A 17963-nucleotide genomic window follows, 5' to 3' on the forward strand; every position below is an offset into this window, starting at 1 on the left:
CTAGTTGAATATTCAAAATACTGTATATGTAAAGCAGAAAATTATGTTTACCAGCTCCAAAATATAAAGGGCCAAATATTAAAAGAAAACCTCTAAAAATAGTATTGATGTTCTATGATTTTTCTAGTCAGTGAATTTACTCTGAGTATTGTAATATCTTAGGATGAAAATTCCTCTCATTTGAATTTGTGCTATTATTAAAATTATTCTTTATGAAATAAAAATATAGGATATAAAAAGTACTCGTGATACTTTATTGTGTCTTGCATTTAGCATTTCATTGTTTACTTAAAGAATGGAAAACAAATTATGATTTTCTCTACCTATATTTTCCAAAAGCTGTACAGTCATTTCAATTATTATTGTTGGTATGGAATAGTAATGATATAGACACATCACTTGGCCTTGTTATATTAAAACAAACAAAATTTTACTTTTTATACTTTCATGTTAATTTCATATTAGTTACTTATGCCTCATTTTTATATAAAGCAGAATATTATTACTTTTGAATAAAAATGTGCATATTTTAAAATATTTTTCCCTATTCATACCTATAAAAGTAATCAAAAACATGAAATAGATTCCTTTACTTTAGTGAAGTATCTAAAATTTTTGTACTTATTACAGGTGGTTCTGCAAAGCTCAAAATTGGATTTTACATATTAAAAACTTTAGATATCCTTGATTTATCACTCCTGTGTCTTGCTTAATTAGATGAATTAATAAGACAGCTCAAAAGGTATAACAGAAAGTTTCTTACAGATATGTTTTGGCTATGAACTTTTTATCCGATATATACTTTTTACCAATAATAGTTAAAATAGTATTTGGGGGAGGACAATCACTGACTAAAATTACCAGTATTGTAACCAACATTGGTATAATATGTAGAAATGAAATTCAAATAGTTTAAGGCACAACAGGGATTTAAATAGCATTTGTATTTGAAAATAAATACAAATAGTTGACTTTGAGGTATCTAAAACAAAAGCTAATCTTGAAAAATAAATTTTTCTTTAATATTTGGGAAGAGGAGTTTTACTGTATTTTTATTTTTGTCACATGAACTGGTTTTCCAATCAATGTATAATAAAGCAGTGCTCCCTTTGACTCTGTCTCCACCTGTGCTGGATGTATATATATTTTGGATGCTTGCTTGAAGCTGTACATCAGAACTAGGATGCAAGGTAAACTCTGTGCAGTGGTGATTTGCTTTGGATGACTGAGTGGTGATGTGGCATCTGCGTTTCCTTCTCAGTGTGCATCCGTGGGACCTCTCATTTATTCAAGTTTTCCCAGTGTTCTCTTGCAATACACTTGGTCAATAATAGATGTTCACTAAATGTTTAGAAATGACCTAAATAATTACTAAATAAATGAATGAAATAATGGCAGCCTGAGGAAAGCACCATCTGTCCCAGAAAACAAATCTTTAATATGAGTTAGAATCCATCAGAAAACTAGCATGCTATATCCAGATGTGTTATGAACCTATGTTTTCTTTGACATATGTTTAAGAATACAAAATTAAATTAACAGGGATACATGAATTAGAATGTTATTTTAAGTATTGAGTCTCATTCATCCTTTAGTTACTACCAATCAAACTAATCTGAAACTACCATACAAATGAATTTTGTATATGTTAATGTAAAATAATGTTTACTAACTTTTGCAATAATGGCATTCCCTCAAATCCTTCTAATAACATATTCAAATTTTATTTGGTAATGAAGAAATGTACATAACTTTATATATCTCAATGGCTCCCCCCCCAAATAATAATTTAAGTAAAAGGAGAGTTGCAATGTTTAACTATCATGGTTTTATAAAATCTTGAGCCTAGCTAGCACCATCATTAACAATTAAAACCTCAAAGAGAGCTTGACGGGTCTCAGCAATAGTTAGAATTTTAAAGAGCAAAATACCATTTGTTAAACATTCAATCATCCTTGAGCTACAAATCTCAATCAAGTAATTAGTAATTCTTATTATATACTAGGTCTTATCAACATTTTTCCAGGGTAAAAAAAGCTTCACAATTGAATTTTAGAAATTTTTTTTTTTTTTTTTAATTTCAACATATTTCGACATCAGCACGCTGGTCTCAGCACATGTCATTAGCAGCTATTTCAGTGCATACAGTTAATTATCACTGTTTCTTTCAGAGGATGAATACCAAATAGAATATTGGATCTGGTATGAGGTTGGAAACTGCTTTTGATATAAAAATATACCACTGAAAGTACAATGAAGCGCCACCCTTATGCTTTCTCATGTTGACTGAAACACTGTTCAGTGTTTTGATCTACTTGGGAGGATGTTTTCTTCCCCCTGCTAATTGTGGCCATAACTCTAATGATTTCAGAATTCATTAGTGGTATTTATAAGTTGTTCCTATCATACAAACAAAATATCAAATGCAGCTTTATGTGACATTCTGAAACATAAACTTTTAATGGATACTTGTTAGAGATTATGTTTCTGTTTTTCTTTTTTTAAGTGTTATAGTAAAGATATTTTCAAATTTGTTATATATCCCTGAATGTTGAACTGGGTTAATGCCAATTGAGAGATCCATAAAAAGGGACGAAAATTCTATTTAGCATCACCTTAAGAGATATAAGTCATATTTTTTTTCAGTTTTACTTTTCTATTAGTACTTGTTTGTAACATATTTGCAGTGTATGATTACATTCCTGTGGTGAGTCCGCACATGTCCATAATACATGTCAATTCCTTTTTCATCCCTAATGTTTCCCTTTTCCTCCTCTTATCTCTTGATCCCCTTGTTATTTGAAAGAGATCTATCTTTAAAATAAGTTTTACAGGTGGACATATTGCTGCATGCCTGTGATCCTAGCACTTGGAGCCTGAGGCCGGAGGTTCTCTGTGAGTTCAAGGCCACCATCAGCTACATAGTGAGTTAAGACAAGCCTTAGTTACATAAAGGGTCCTTGTCTCAAAATAATATTATTAATAATAGTAATGTTAAAAAATAAAGTGGAGTTTGTTTAGTAATTGGGAATTGCAATATCATTTCTATGTACAATCTAATTATCAAGAAAACATTGAAATTTCAGGGAACAATACCTGGTATCAGGTGGGTCTGTAGGATTCATATATATGTTCATATACATATACAGACATAGACATAGATATAGACATAAATACAGATATGAGTGCTTCCCTCATTGTATATTAAGAGATTACATTACCATATTGCAGACTTCTATATTAAGCACAAAGCAAGAGGCATGTTTTCCCCATTTGCTTGTCATCCTTGTAATGAAGAAGTCAGAAAGAAATAATTGACTGATCTGATCTGACTTCATATAAAGACAAAATTGAAACACACTTCATTGCAAATGTAATCCTTATTAGTGTTAGTAGTTTTTTTTTTTTTTACTCTGTAAAAAACATTGCCCCAATCTGTTCTGTTCCAATAGTGAATGACCTTAATATTAAAGAAAAAGACATTAAAATATACAGACTTCAGTTACATCCTGACTGCACAGGAAAAGTGATGAGATGGAGTTCAGACAGAGATAAATGTAGTGGTAATTATACAAATTAATTTTATTTTATTTGGTTGAAATTACTTTCCATTCACTATACCCTGATGCAATCTAGGCATTTAAGTGACTGTATAATTTCAGCAACCTTTTTTCATTCCTTCTTTGTAAGACGGAATGTTTCTCTATTTGGGGTTAAATAATTTTGCATGACATGTTATCACATTTTCAAGAACAATTTTCCAACATTCATAAGTGTAATATAAATGATGATAAAGTAGCTCTTTTTAGATTCATAAGTGACAAATAAAATAATAACACCTTAGGTTCAGATCTTGTCTTTTCACTTATGTCATTTCTTCAAAGCAACCATTTGAAGCGATGGGCAGAGCCAACACACCGGATTTGATACAGGATGCAAAACAGCTTCAGGTGGTTAATCAGTTTACTGTATCGAGGTCACAGTTCCCAGACTTAACCGAGTCAACTTTCAGAAATGACTCTTCTGAATGCCACTTCTACTACATCACTTTGTCTTTCTTTAAAAAGAAAGTGGTAAACTTGACAGTGTGGTCTCTGAGTCATGGTATTGTTGATAAACTGCAAGAAAATGACAGTAAAGGAAAAGAAATTAGGGAGGAGGGTGTCAGTGGAAAAAGTATGTGGTTGAAAATGACTGAATGAAGAAAAGAAAAACTGGTTTAAAGTGACCAAAAATCTTCCTTAGACAATAAAGAATCTGGGATTCACATTCTTCTTGATGTTTTCTGTATGCATCTGTTGAGATTCTAAGTATTCAATGACCTTCTCGATGAAAGGCATGACTTAGATATAAAATTAATAACAAATGACAATAGAGTCAGTTTTATGATTATATTTAAATAGACAAGGCTTCCATGTAGTCACTCTCTACAGAACTGTGGGCAGGATTAAGGAAATAAGAGAGAACCATAAAGGTTACTGAAGCACCTCAAGAGTACAGCTAAAAAATAGTTATGATGCACAGTCTGATGATGTAAAAAAGAGATAAATTCTACCAAAGCCCCATGAGATTTGTAGTAACTAAAATAGGACCACATTGTATTCCTGGAAAGATATTTGCCATAATGACAGAAGAAGAGGAAGAGCAGAGAAAATACTTGTGTCTCCTTTTGTCCTTCAAGCTGTCTACATGCGGAGGCTGAATCTAATACAAACAGCTAAGGTAATCTAATTGGCGGAGCTCTTGGAATTTCACCTTCTGGTTTGTAGAGCAGGGTGTGTGCCACGTAGGTCATGTCTTCTGTCAGTTTCTTAACAAAGTGACTCTGACTTTTTTGAGTTTTCACTTCGACAGCTCCACTCTCCATCTTCTTGACGATTGACACTAATTATCATAAGTTCATGTCAATGTATTTATCCTCTTGAATTCCATTTACCTCGGTGGACTTCAATTATCTGATTAAATCACTCTTAACAGAAGACAACAGTGAAAATTAATTGTCTAGGCGAAAAGAGCAGCCTAAAAAGGAACATTTAGCACAAACACATCCATTTATTTGAGTGTGCAGAGGGAGACGGAAGGAAGAGAGGAGAGTGTTTTTGTTCGTTCTTTGACAATGTGCTGGCCCCTTTAAAGGGCATAGCCCATAGCTAAGAACCCTATCAGCATCACCATTCAAACCTCTGTATTTTGTTCTGAATGTTCTGGTATTCCACTCACTCTGAATATTTAAATTTCTGGTTTACCCTGCTGAGATGGAATTGGCTTGCACAAGTAGGCTTTGATTGTGAGAACAGGAAAAAGGAATTCACTATCATGCCACATTTCAGTGTTTTTAATGTTCACAGACATGTCTTTACTTTTGTGGACTCCCTGCTGATTTCCATGATTAATGTATGTATCTTTTTCTCTCTGGCAAATTTTGAATAAGTTGTAGCTTGAATGGTTTTATCTGTAGGTTTTTCTTCCTAGTTGCCTTATCCTCTTACAAGGCTGGAACAGATGCATCAGTATGAGTTTTGTGAAATATCCCTGTATTTGTAAAGTGAAATAAAAATACTGATTTTAAAAATTATTCTTATGTATTATCAAGTTGAAATATATATTTTAAGTACATGTAAATCATGTACTACTAGGCATCATGCATATTTTAACCAATAAAAAAGAAAGAATGTTATGTTCAAAGTGACCCAAGAAGAAGGATTAAAAAAGTACAATTAACTGTATTAACTATTAGTGTGTGTGTGTGTGTGTGTGTGTGTGTGTGTGTGTGTGTGTGCATGAGATAGAAATCACATTCAAGGAAAATTTATTACAGGGCAGTTTTGAAATTATTTTATTACATTATCAGTTTTTTGTTATTATTATTTATCACTTACTGGATTTGACATAAATTTAACTTGCTCATAATCATGTATACGTAAGAAAACCTAATATCCATGGGATACTATCCCATGGGTACTATCCATGGTTTCATGCATCTATTAGAGGTACTATGGTTTATTCCTTATAAATAATAAGTATTACTATATGCAGTAATGGGAAATAGATGTCTTTTATTTCTTTATTCCTTATTTTTGAGAATATAAAGTAGAAAGAAATGTGAGAAAGAAATTATATGGAGCAAGAAAAACATTATGGGGCAATACATACAATAGTACCTTGGTTCATAAACACATTTGTTCACAAACTATCCTGTTCCAAACAGAAACATTTGACAAAATTTAGTTTTTGTTTGTGAACTTCACACTGGATGAAAAACAAAAACATTGCCATCTTTCCTGTACAAACAGGGCTGTGGCCACATTTTTCAGAATCATGGAATGTATCAAATTCATGAACTCAAGTACCACTGTATATTGTCTATCATGATTGCAGTGATAATTTTTATTTTGGTGTGCATTTGTCCAGTTATATCTAATTCTAAAAATTAAATACATTAAGGATTTGCAGTGCATTGAACTGATCATTGGATAATAGTCCTGTTTAAGAAAATATTTATAAGCCTTCAATTAGGGGAAGATTCTAGAGCTTCTGAAGTACATGTAGCATGCTGCTCTCTGAGTGAAATGAAGAGGCAAAACAAAATAATAGCTGTACTTTGCTAAACAAACTTTTATTGAGAGTCCAGCTATGCCAGCTAATGAAACAAATTAATTCTTACATTCCTCAAGTAGCCTTTTATTTACTATCTCATTGTGAAATATTTTATATCACTCTATATCTGCCTCTCTCACAGATACTTCAATTACAGAATGTTTTGTATTATACAAGTTACAGCTTTCCCATGCTCTTCACAATGTTTTTCTTTGGTCTTAGTTTGTTAATGGTAACATTATGTAACCATTTGATCTAAAAGTTACTTTTTCAACAAATATTGAAGAGTGTATGCATTACAATGCAATAATCATGTATGACTAATGATAATGACTAATGATAATTAATATTTAGTCCATACATTCAAGATTACTAAACTCATATGTTGACATGATAGAAGACTAATTTGCAAAGTCCTAGCAATGTGCTTTATAGGTGATCAGATGAATTTGTCTATTCTGTCTTCAAGAGTCTAAGGAAGATTTATGGAATGATAATTTTTTTTTTTATTTAAAGAAAAGGAAACGAAAAACAAAAATACATGGAGATTAAAAAAAAGGGTAGAAATAATACTAAATTACAGACAAACAAAAGGTAAGAAATTGCCATTTGATAAGTTACAAATTGTCATCTTCGAAATGGCTGTTCAGGTTATAGAATTAAAGTATATAGAATGACATTCAAAAAAATGACCCTACAAACCATTCTGCTCTATGGCCGAACAAAAGCTCCGTAATATGATTATCAGTCCCACCTATTTGTTTTACATCTCTAAGAGGATAAGGTTAACCATATCAAAACAGAACAGAACATTTAAAAAAAATAAAAAACAATTTAAAGAAATACAGATTTCAAAGCAAGTCCACTGGAGATCTACCTTATCTAACTGTCTCTAGCTTCTTACAAATAGTTGTCCCTAACTTCACCCACTTTCTATACTTATTGCATATTATAGAACTAATCAAATCATTACAGGATGATGGAGTCTTTTTAGGTCCTCAAGTTCCAAATTAGGGAAGACAATACCAACTACCATCGCATCTCTCATTCTCTTTGTGATATCCGTCCCCATCTCTGCATATGCTGAAGTTGAGCTGAAGAAACCAGTCCAGAGTCATTTTAATCAGCAAGCAATAGATTGCTAGAATTTATATTATAATGCTACAAAATAAGCCTCGGGTTTTTCAGGTCTCTTCCTCAGAGTATTTGTTCCTATCCTCTCTGTATTATAGGGAAAAGCAAGTCATAACAAGACAACGAAACAATTTCCTAGATAAACATGCAATGGATAGGACTTATAAAACTATAATATAAATGATCTTCCATAGCTACTATGTTTTCTCTTATTATTTTCAATAGATTTGTCGACAACACTGGCTTATTATAGTTAAACATACTATCACCTATTTTTATAAAAACTTATCTTTGACTGCATTGTAGTATTTGAGAGCTGTTACTGATTCATACCAGTATGGATATCCTTTACATCTTTTCATGCTCAGAGTAGTTTCCTCTACTTTTAGGGTTGATTCTAACACGTATACCGATTTCAAATAGGATCAGTCAAGGGCAACCAATAGTCTTATGATTCAGATACAATTAAGATCAGTCATAGTAAGACAATGTAAGTAATACAGAATTTCAGCCTAAGTCAATAGGAAAGTAAGGATAGTTACCGTGGTATAACCTGCTATTTTTGGTTCTAGAGGTCTGTGTCCTCAAATCTGATATGAGTGGACAGACCAGAACAAATTTAATTCAATCTAAATATGGCACTAGGACTACTGTGTCTTTTAAATCGTTATACACCATTAGCAATGACCTCTGCTTTTTTTTTTTAAATATAGTTTCAGAGCTGTCTCTACTAAAGACTAGCTTACCGTCTCTGCCTCATGTCTGCTACTCCACTTTTCTGCTATAATTTGTCCACCTTATTCCCTCATTCCATGGTCTGCCCCGTTCACTGAGGCTTCTCTGCCACTGTAGCTGTAATCCTGATATCTCTTCCTCTCTTTCTCTGTAATGTCCTTCAGCGCTCTCTGTAGGGTTGGATTGGTGGCCACGAACTCCCACAGTTCCTCCTTGTCTTGAAAGTATCTTATTTCTTCATTAATTTTTAGAGAGAGTTTTGACGGATATATGAACTTAGGTTGCATATTTTTTTCCTTCAGGACTTGGAATATTTCTCCCCACTCCCTTCTTGACTTAAGAGTTTGTGTTGATAAGTCTGCTGTTATTTTGATAGATTTCCCGTTATAGGTAACCTGCATCCTTTCTCTGGCTGCTTTTAATATTCTGTTTTTTTTGGTGGATTTCTGGGATCTCGATTATTATATGCCTAGGCGTAGATCTGTTTTGGTTGTAGGTAGCTGGCGTTCTGTATGCTTCTTTTATCTGGATATCATTTCTTTTTGCTATACGTGGGAAATTTTGCTTTAATATCTCTGTGAATATTTTTTGTATTTCATTTTTGGATGTTCCTGCTTCCTCACTCACATTCTTTATCCTTAGGTTATGTATCTTTTTATCATCTTCCAGTTTTAGAATTGCTTCTTTCTGGTTCCTTGTTATTTTTAAGAGGCTTTTTCTTTCACGTTCATAAGCCCTAAATCTCTCTTCAAGTTTCAGAAGGTTGTCTTTAGTTTCTGTCAAGGCATTTTGCCAATATTCAATGGAGTTCTTAGTTTCCTGATATTCTCTTTGGATCTGTTTCATGTATTCTAAGTTATGCTTAAATTCTTCTTCAGATGCTTCTCTTTCTTTTCTGATTTCCTCAGTTCTTCCATCTGTGTTCTCTTGGGCGGGGCTTGTCATTTCTTTAATTAATCTCTTTATATCTTGCCTCACTTGGATCAGGAGTACATCTTTAAATTCCTCTATGAGATCATGTAAGTACTTTTTAATTTCGGCTGATGCTGTGTCGAGTAGAGGATGGTAACTGTGCTTGTTCTCTTCAGTGTTTAGTTCTCTTGGGTTTAATTTCTCCTGTTGAACAGCTGGAGATTTTTTTTATTTTTATCTCTTGTCATGTTTCTGGTTTCTTTCAGACTGTCCTGGAGTTCTCTGGCCCTCTCCGAATTGCTTAGGGCCTTTCAGAAGCGTGCTGGCTTGAGTTTTTGCTGTCCTCCCCAATTTGCTGTTATCTGGGGTAGGCTGGGATGTAGGGGCGGTACAGTCTAGTCTCTAGCCTCTGTGTCAGTTAGTTCATAAATTAGGCTGTACTTTCTGGTTGTCACTGAGTTGTGACTATTTTGTATCTGCTTATTGGGCCCCAAGCAGAGGCTTGGTTTAGCCCCAGTAGCTCCTGCCAGTTCTCTTTGAATCAGAAGCAGCTGAGTAATGGCACAGGATTCTGCCCAGGTCCCAGCCATTCTCTTCCAAACCTCTCTGTGATAGGAGCACCAGAAAAGCAGATCTGCCCAAAACCAAGATGGCTCCCACTAAGTTCTCTGTGTGGAGCTGAAGCCAGCAAGTAATCAGGCCCTGCCAGGACTCAAGATGTCTTCCACCAGCCCTCCCTACAGGGGGACCTGGTGATGTCACCAAGCTGCGGTTTCTGCCGCCAGGCTAATATGTCTGCACCAGACTCTGTGTTATTGATTTCCCTGTGGTGGCGGGCCAGCTGTTCTCTGGCCAAACCCAGCAGCCGCGGGGTTTTCTGTACTCACCAGAGTCCGGTGCAAGTCCTCTTTTCCAAGCTGTCCACTTTTCCCCCACTCGCGGCTCAGCGCTGACCGGTCAGATTTCTGTGCACCGTTTAGATTTGAATCGCCAGAGCTTTGTACATCCGCTCTGGTGCAGCGGTGCAGAACTGGCTGCTACTTGGAGTCTCGATCTGGGTCTCAGTTTCCCGCAGTCTCCAAAAGCAACTCAGCTTTTCGTGCTGGGTCCACGAGTCTGTTTGTTGATTTAAGGGCGCGGGATTTGCAGCCTCCGGTCTCAGCACGACTTTAAATCCTCCAGCTGTACTGTCTTGGTTAATAAGAATCGCTATCGATTTGTCTGGTCCTCTCCATGCTGTCTTTTTTTAGCTTTGAGTTTGAATTCTCTGGAGAGACTCTTCGCTCGATCCCCTAGCTCGCCGCCATTTTCAGCACACCATTGGAATGATAATTTTTGAAGCAAAACTTGCAGGTGATTATAAACCTGTTTTCCAGATACCACAAATAGGGCAGCATATTTGACAAATAACATCACGAAGAAAAGAACAGTACAAAGTGGTGCATTTGGATGAAAGTGGATATTTCTGGATGCAGTCACAGAGACAGTTTTATGCAAGGAAAGTGGCTTTCAGTTCCACTTGTCAGTTATTAAAATATATGAAAATGTTTTTGCAAATAGATGGCATAGACAGGAAGGCCTTGAATGTATGATGATTTGAAGAGTCCATGGGACAAGTTTGGTTTAGGTAGGTTTTCTTAGCCCTTAAGCAAAGTGTCCATAGTATAAACAAAGAATCTGTTTTAAGCTTATTTCCCTAAGACTTTGTAGTTTCCCCAGTATATCACGTCAAGGACACTCTGACATCTTTGGCAGGCAAAGTGTGTCACCTACATGCACCTTCAAGGAAAGAATCATGGCAATTTAGAGTGAGAGCCTGCAGCTGTCAACCTCCTTGGGTTCTACCTTTGTTGCAAGGAACAATTCAAGGCAGGTCTTTCCTGAAGCAGCCAGAATTCTGCAACTAAATAAGGAAGATTATCAAGATCTACCTATATTTGTTCAATGCAGGGAAACTCAAATTAGGAATCTGTGTATGGATTCCTCAGCACAGCATTGCATTTCGCCTTTTCCCTTTAAAAACTTCATCTTTTCCTTTACAGAGATTGTCAACGAACCTACTACACTTCACACTACATCTCAGCTTCTTCTGCCAGAGAACAACAACTATACCACATTCCCGCTTCGTTGAGTATTTGATGTTGTCCAGGCTAGATGTCATTCAACCAATCAAACAAGTGGTAGAGACATTCCCAGTTATTTGAGCTAATGTATTCAGCCTAGAAGCTTTTAAATGTGTCTATATTAATATTTAACTACAGACCATTGATATATCTTGCAGTTGTTGCTGTTTAACTTCCATAGGTTAACACCGACATCTACAGATTTTTTCAGAAAAAAAAAATGTACACACACTTAAGAAAAAAAAAACTTGTATATTTTAATACTAAATTTATTGCTCTATCATGTCTAATACAAGTTACCTTTGACCTCTACAATTACAAGAGGTATTCAAAATTGTGCTCAGTAACTTCCAGACACTTATTAGTAGGGCAAACTGCTCCTGGGGTAACTTTAGTCATTTAGTTGCTGGACATGCATTTTCAATTTTCTTCTCTAAAGTGCAGCAATGTAGTGTATTTCCTGCAATAACACAGCATCCTCTAGGGTCCCCATGTGAGGGTCACACCATCTGTTAAAAAAACACATTACTATTTTTCCTTTCTTTATATGTGCACAAATCTTTTTGGCAGATTCTGTGTTTTCCCACTACCTTTGCTGTTAGAAATTAGTATATCTTACCAATATTTTGAGTTTCAAGCTATTCTTATGAATCAAATTTTGCATTTGTCTTTGAAGTTTTCTAAAAACCTTAATAACGTCTTTAGTAACTATCTCTGGTTTGACTTGGTCTTAAGGAGACATGGCATTTCCTCTCAACACAGCATCTCAAAGTCATCAGTAAGAGAGAGTTAATTTCTTCAATCACAAGGTGAGGTGCTGCTATTATTGGAAAAGAATCTCAGATGTATTTTACTGTTCAAGGATATCAATCACTATCAAGTATCAGAATTCACCTTTTTCCATTCTACTCCCTTATTTCCAAATTAAGTGATAAGGAAAGTGGAAATTAAATTTACATTCTCAATTTTCAACTAGCACTAATTAAATTCTCGATATAATATCCATATCTACATTCTCAGTCATGGTAAGATATAAATGATTATTGCTGGATCACTAAACTACCTCTGATTTTCTAACTGTGATTGGTCCAAAATATTTAAGTTCCTCTGCTCTTCACTTTGTTTTTAAGAATCTTTCAGAATAATCAGAAGTAAGCCTTGTACTCTTGGTTTTAGAAATCAACATTAAGGAAATGATGCCAAATTATTGCATGGCCTTAGACAGTTTAGACCCAAAATTCAGAAGTGTCAGTTTAAGTAATTTGATTCCATTTCTTGTTGCAGGTATCAACTTTTAGGAAAAATAATTTCATCTTCAAAAATAATTCCAGAATCCTCTATTTAAAGGTATGATTCTAAGTTATACTCTTGGTACCACAGTTAAGGGATAAAATTATGACATAAAATAAAAACTATGGTTGTTATTATACCGAAGATAACCAAATATGGGAGACTGTTCCCCAGGCTTTTAAAAAGGAACCAGTTCATGTGCCATTGGAATCAAGAAAAGAGATGCTGTCCTAAAAACTAGAACTAAGTTTGTGTAATTGTCACTTAATTTTTGAAGGTCTGTGTCTCAATTAGTGTCTATTACAGAAACAGATTTAATGCAAGATGCATAAATGTATAAGAATTTACAAGATTGGCCTCTAATGGTCACCCACAGATATGGAAAAGTACAAAGGCCTGTCCGTGCTATAGAATCTGAAAGATCCAGTCCCGGTCCTGGGCCTCATCGTAGTGTCCTGTGCAAGTCCACATCAGGAGGCCAGCGGATCTGTGATAGAAATCTGAAGGCTCTGTGCTGGAGGCTGAGGAGTCTGTTCTAGAAGCCAGGAGATGATGTTCAAGGTGAACTTCAAGATTCAGCTCCTTCAAAGGAAACAAGCCCATTGGTCTCTGGTCTCCACCGTTTGGCAGCTACTCATTGGTTTCTATCATTCACACCTCAGTAATCCTAGCAACTTTTCAGTAAACCGCCTCAGTCACATCCAGAACTATCCTGATTCAGTTTAGCTGCATGGCTCTTACTCGAATTGATACACTCATTTAACTAAAATAGTCACCAACTGGAAACAGGTCCTCTAAGGCTCCTTCTTCACGTAGGTGACTGGAGAGTGTTTGTGTGTAGGGTGAATGTACATATGCACATGTGGTGATGGGAAGGAGGGTCCCCTTGTGCCACTAGTCCTGGTGTCTCTGGTATGGTGCAGATTGCTGACTTTAAGATCATTGGCAGGCACTTAAGGTAGATCCTGAAACTCAGGAGAGAAACTCAGGCAGAGCCTGGAAACTAGAGAGGGGATTTTTCTTTCTTTCTCCCTCTATTAACCTCGCAGTGATACAAATAAAAAGAAAACCTTCCTTTAAGAAATATCAGGAGAGAAAATTAGGGTGGAATCTCTCACGCCAGGGTCACAAAGAAGCATATAGGAAGTGTGAACTTGTGGTTGAGAAAGAAAGAACAGGTAAACATCTTTCGCAGTCAGGCTCTGAAAATGAAGTTTTCTTTTTTGAATATATTAAAATAAAAACAGAAAACATCTCCCACACACATACACACCCTGATGACTACGTACTATTCAGGAAGATAATGATTAAAATGTTTGATATAAAATGCAGTCTAGATAGACTATGATGAGAATCAACAAAATGGGATTTTGGTGATTTTTGAATGATATCATTTCTCTTTTTTAAAAATTTTCTTTAGAAGAAAATGAGGAGCCAGAAGAAATAATTGAGTAAAGCATAATTCATTGCAATCAATGTTCAAATGAATTTTTATTTGCTTGTTACCCAGGCCATTTTAACATTTTTTCTTTTTATGATTACTGAATTTTGAATAATAGAATGAGTTCTCTTTTTCCAAAGTATAAAGCAATTCAGTCAAATTTTTAAAGTAGATTTTAGTGTGATTTTTTGCATTTAAATATTTGAACTACTTAGGGTATAATAATAGGATATAAAATATAGACTTCCGGGAAATATTAATTGATGACATTGATCATTCTTCATCTATAATCTTATAAAAGGACAGTGTTTTGTTATTTATGAAATAACCACCAGGAGCTACATTCAACATGCATGGAATTAACTCTGAATGCACTGTTGTAATTTTTTCTTGTTTTAACCTTAAAATTGTTAGTTGCATAATTTAGAACAGAAAGTAGATTTATCATGCCTTATATAATGCATTTAATGAACATTTATTAGCAAACTTTCTTATAATTAATTTGATTTCACCCCTTAGGGAAACATTGCTTTGAAACCATCTATTATAAGATTAATTGAATTTTAGAAATTTGATTAATATTTCACCTTTGGAGCTTTAAAAATATGTTATAGAAAATTTTACTTGACTTTTAATAACTTGATGATGGTTCCTTTTGAACCATTGTTACTTGCCTCAGGCTACAAAGTGCAGGAGGATGAAAATTCACATTACATAAAACTGGGTGATATTGGATATTTCAGACTGGAAACGAGTAACATCCCAGTGTACACATGATTTGATTTAAAACTGTGAAAACAGCTCTTTATTTACTTGCTACTGAGCTCAGACATAGTCTTTGGACTAGAAGAAATAAATATTTTACAGTTTTATTGGAAATTCTAATACTTTTATACCCATGAATGCCAGTTTTCTACATAGTATTACATGACATCTTCACAGTAATGATAAATTAGGTTCAACCTACAAAATATTCAAGTCTAATCATTTATAAGGAAAATGGATATGGAAGCAATCTTCCTCTTCATAACAATAATCTTCACAATTCTGGTCTGTTGCCAGAATAACATTCTGTGCAATATATTAACTTTGTAGGGAAAAGAAAAACAACTCAGTTTTGTGTGCTTTCTGTATTTAAAACACTGTATCACATTATGCTTTGCTATTAAATATTACTATCAGGTTTAATTTCCATGAGAACCAGTGAGTTTAGGGGTGCTCTTCCTGTTTGTTGCTGAAAATATAGACACAGAAAAAGTAATTTTACAATTTCATAAGATTCATATGTCTCCTACCTATGAGCAGAACAATCTTAGCAAAAATTCCAACATTTTTCCATCATAACACAAATTACACACACACGTGTGTGTGTGTCTAATCTCATTCATCTGAGATTGCATGCCACTTTATACATTTTAAAAATGAGTAAAGAATTTAGACATTTTCAATAATTTAAAAAATAACGTGCATAATAAAATCATTAATCTATACAGACAGAAGTAGGAAAACTTCATATCCTATGAGTCCTTCAAATTTATGAGAGACGTGAATACTAAGAAGTTTCAGTTTTGGTGTGTGTGTGTGTGTGTGTGTGTGTGTGTGTGTGTGTGTGCGTGTGTGTGTTTTAAGTATCTGTGATTAAACCTTATGGGTGCTGGGCTACAGCTCATCACTGGGACAAAATATACAACATCTATTTTTCCTTTTTTATTAGTACCAGGGATCAAACTCACAACTGCCTGCTTGCAAGGCAGGCACTTAGGCCGCTGAGCTAAATCCCCAGCCCAATATTCAACATTTAAAAGTGACAGAGAAGAGATTTGACTGTCAATATTAGAGGTTTCAGTGACCCTAAGACACAAATAGCACAGCAATCAGAAAGTTACTCAATCCATTGCAGCCAGAAATCAGACAGAAACTGAGAATAAGAAAACATCCTTCCAAGTCACGCCCCTAAATCGCCTACGCTCACTGAGTCCTGCCTCCCACAAACACATTCAGCTGTGACATCCTCAGTGGATTAGTCCACTGGTGACTACAGTGACCTAATGATTGAGTCACCGCCTCTGCTAAACACACGGAGACTTTGCTGGACAATTTAGGTACACTATAGTCCCACTCCTTTTCATTTTGATGCTCGCCTCGCTAAGCTGCCCAGGTTGGCCTTAAACTTGCCAATCCTCCTGCCTTAGCCTCTCATGTAACTGGGATTACAGTTTGCCATTGTGTCCAGCATAAATAGGCGTATACTGTGTTGTTTAATTTTGTTCTCTTCTGATCTGCTCTTTTATGTCCTCTTCTATCTTAATCTCTTTAAAATAAAAAATTTAAAAAAAATTTAAAAAGAAGCATTTTGCTTTAATTTTCTGTGATGTGTTTTAACAATTTAGCATAAAATAGGTTCTTGGAGAAAATACAATAAAAATAAACTATCAAGCAGGCCCCTAAAACTGGAGATTCTATAGAAGACCATATTTCTTTTTTCCAACATCCAGGAGTAGTTGGCACTCCGTGTTATGGCGGCATCCCTTCCCTCTGTGCCAGCCTTCACATCTCTTTTCCTGGTGTGATCCTGTTTACTCCTCCTGTCTTTTCTTGGAAGGGAAGTGTGACAGTATTTGGGAGCCATGGTGTTAAACCACGAAACTGCTCAACAGAAGTGCCAAAGTTAATCATATCAGCAATAGTATTTTTCCAAATAAGGCAACACTTACATGTCCCAGAAGTTAGGATGTAATATGTTTGGGAACCATGCGCCGCCTACTATGTATCTGGCATTTATCAGTCCTTTGGTTTATTTTTTGCTTATGGTTTTATTGGAAAATCAGTTTTCCTTTGAATTTTCACTCTGAGTTTTACTCAATAAACTTGGTCATATGTTTCACTTAAATTCACATTTTTTTCCAGATTTGCTTGAATTGAAAATGTCATAACGAAAAAATAAGGAGTGATGTTATTTTATGGGCGGAGACAGCAACAGCAGATTGAGATGACAGCCTTGTAAGAGATGATATAGTCAGTTTCAGCTAAGGTAAGAATAATTAAAAAATTGTTGAACATGATTTGTTTCAAGTTTAAGCACACATCTGATTCATCCAGACAAAGCTATGCACTGTCCACGTTCCATTTCCAAACACACTCACAGCATTCTGTTATTCATTTAGAATTCACAACCCATCAAATTGCTGTATTCATTGTGTCCTGCTTGAGTTTCACCCATTTTTTGACAGCACTATCTTTAATGTGAAATATCTAATCTATACATTTAAAATATCCCAAACTACCATAGAACACAGGCAAACGGGAAAATACAGATTTATAGCAGATTCTTTTGAAGAAGGGACATTATGTAAAGAAATAAAATTAGAAAATAAATTTTAAGAAAATTGATAGAAATAAAAGAAAATTGACTCTACGTGTTTAAATACTACAAGATATTTCATGAAAACAACATAAATGATAAAAAATTTTAACTGTATATACTAGCAAAGATAAAAATCTTTAAGGAAATAATATAATCTCTGATGATATTTAAAATACCATATTTTAAAGGAAAAATACTTTAAACAGTGTATCATCTCATAACTCCTTTAAAATAGAAAGATAAATATATGTTTTTCTGAAAAAATAAAACATGGCACAATATTCTACATTCAAGCAAGCTGAAATTCAATGCAATTTTGAATAGGAAAGTCATTTTTACTAGTGCAGTATGTGATATTTATATATCC

The sequence above is a fragment of the Cavia porcellus genome, unplaced genomic scaffold (assembly GCF_034190915.1).
Source record: "Cavia porcellus strain 051 isolate PalLab524CR breed Dunkin Hartley unplaced genomic scaffold, mCavPor4.1 scaffold_30, whole genome shotgun sequence".
NCBI classification, from domain to species: domain Eukaryota; kingdom Metazoa; phylum Chordata; class Mammalia; order Rodentia; family Caviidae; genus Cavia; species Cavia porcellus.